This window comes from Hypanus sabinus, chromosome 8, assembly GCF_030144855.1.
Source record: "Hypanus sabinus isolate sHypSab1 chromosome 8, sHypSab1.hap1, whole genome shotgun sequence".
NCBI classification, from domain to species: domain Eukaryota; kingdom Metazoa; phylum Chordata; class Chondrichthyes; order Myliobatiformes; family Dasyatidae; genus Hypanus; species Hypanus sabinus.
Genome location: NC_082713.1, coordinates 81,751,915 through 81,754,549, shown reverse-complemented (window position 1 = coordinate 81,754,549; position 2,635 = coordinate 81,751,915).

Genomic DNA, 2,635 nt, shown 5'->3' with positions numbered 1-2,635 from the left:
TCTACAACTTCTCTCTCTGCTGTAACGTTTTGCTATCGTTAGAAATGAGAAAGATAGTTTCAATATAAATTACAAAGCATTTAACACACTGAAACAGGAATGGATCTTAAATGTTAAATAGCATTTTTTTTTAAGTGAACTGCAGTTAAATTTTCTTAATGACATGATAGTGATTGCGACAGCAGAACTAAACCTAAGGAAGGCCATTGGGAAATACATTCAATTTACTGTAAACTGAAGTGACTGTTTCATTGCTGACGTAGGAAATGTCTGACACATTAAATGACTCACACAGACTTTTGTTTTCCTGTTGAATGAGGAAGTTAAATTATTACCGGATTTCTTTATTGCAATTATATTCACAAGCTGAAGGTTAATTGGGCAATGGAGGGAGAGCTGTAGCCAGAGAACACGTATTTTAAATGATTTGCAGAAACGCTGGCTAGTTCAGGATTTTTTTTTTGATTTAGCAAGGGCATTTGATATGATCTGGATTCCCAGTTGAAAGAAAGAGAGTGAAATTAAGTAGTAACTTTGAAAAGAAATTGGAGTTTATGCTTTAAGGACTGAAAGTTCAAAGTAAATTTATTATGGAAGTACATATACTATGTCACAATATGCTACCCCGAGATTCACTTTGTTATGGACCTGCACAGTCAAACAAAGAAGTACAATGGAATCAATGAAAAACTACAGACTGAGGCTGATAGGCAACAAACGTACCGAAGACTGACTGCAGTAACACAGTAATAGTAACAATAATAACAACAATCAAGTAGCAAACATCGTTCATCAAAAGCTTGCTTTAAAATACAAACTCATAAATGAAATCTCACCTTACTGTAAATACAAGCCTGATCCAGTTGTTAATCAGAATACCACGAACTATGACTGATCAGTTATTACAGATAGGACAATCCATCTTCACCATCCAAATATAATAATACAGGACAAACAAGCAAAAACAACTAATTTAATAGAAATAGCCATTCCAAACACACATAACTTACAGAAATCAGTAAGTGAAAAACACCAGGAATATGCTGAATTAAAAAAGCAAATTGGAAAAACTATGGAACATGGATAGTAATATCGAAAAATGGTATCATCCCAAAGTCACTACACAACAGCATTAAACAATTAGGATTACACAGCAATATTCATGTAAATCTTCAGAAAGCCACAATACTAAACAGCACTAGAATAGTCTGAAAGTTCCTAGCAATTGAGAAATGAACATGATTGGCCATGCCTGTACGTCAGGTTTACTAGCTTGAGCTGAGAAAAAACAGTAATAATAAATAATAATAAAATAAGTAAGTAAATAATACTGAGAAAATATGTGTGTAGAGTCAACACGAGGAAATCTGCAGATGCTGGAAATTCAAACAACAACACACACAAAATGCTGGTTAATCCTGACGAAGGGTCTCGGCCCGAAACGTCGACAGTGCTTCTCCTTATAGATGCTGCCTGGCCTGCTGTGTTCCACCAGCATTTTGTGTGTGTTGTTGTGTGTAGAGTCCATAGGCTGTGGAATCAGTTCAGTGTTGAAGTGAGTGAAGTTATCGATGAGCCTGATAACTGCTCCTGAACCTGGTAATGTGGGAGCTGAGACTCCTGTACCTCCTTCCTGATGGCATCAACAAGTTGAGAACATGGCCTGGATGGTGGGTGCTGCTTTCTTGTGACAGGACTGCTTGTAGATGTCCTCAGTATTGGGGTGGAGGGTTGCCTTTACTCTGATGGACTGGGCTGTATCACCACTTCTTGTAGGCTTTTCCATTCGTGGACATTGGTGTTCCCATACCATGCAACAAGCCAGGATATTCTCCACTGTTCATCTGTGTAAGCTGGTCAACATTTAGGTGACATGTCAAATCTACGCCAACTTCTAAGAAAGTAGAGGTGCTGCTGTGCCTTCTTTTTAATGGCACCTCTGCTGTGACCAGGACAAATCCCCTGAAATGATAACACCGAGGAATTTAAGTTACTGGCCCTCTCCACCTTGAATGAGGACTGGCTTCTTTCTCCTGTAGTCAATAGCCAGCTCTTTGGTTTTACTGACAGTGAGAGATTGTTGTCGTGCCACCATTCGACCAGATTTTCAATCTCCTCCCCATACACCTTTGATTCGGCCACTGGCAGTGGTGTCACCAGCAAACTTAAATACGACATTGAAGCTGCACTTGCCCTTACAGTCATAAGTGTAAAGTGAGTAGAATAGGGGCAAAATACACGGCCCTGTGGTGCACCAGTGCTCATGGAAATTGTGGAGGAGATGCTGTTGCCAATCTGAATTGACTAGAGTCTGCAAGTGAGGAAATCAAGGATCCAGTTGCACAGGAAGGTACCGAGATCTCAGTCTTGGAGCTTGTTGATTAGTTTTGAGGGGATGATGATGTTAAACGCTGAGTTGTAGTCAACAGGAACATCCTGATGTGTGACTTTTGAAAGGGTAGCAAAGAAGGACTATGGCATGATTACTTTTATGAGTCGAGGAACTGAGTTCCAGAGTCCAGAGGTTATGTTAGTTTTGTAAAACTCCAGTTAGGCTACATCAGGAGTATTAAATTTGGTCCTGTTTGCCTCATTACATGAAAATGGTGGAGATTTCGGAGAGGTTACCAAAAAT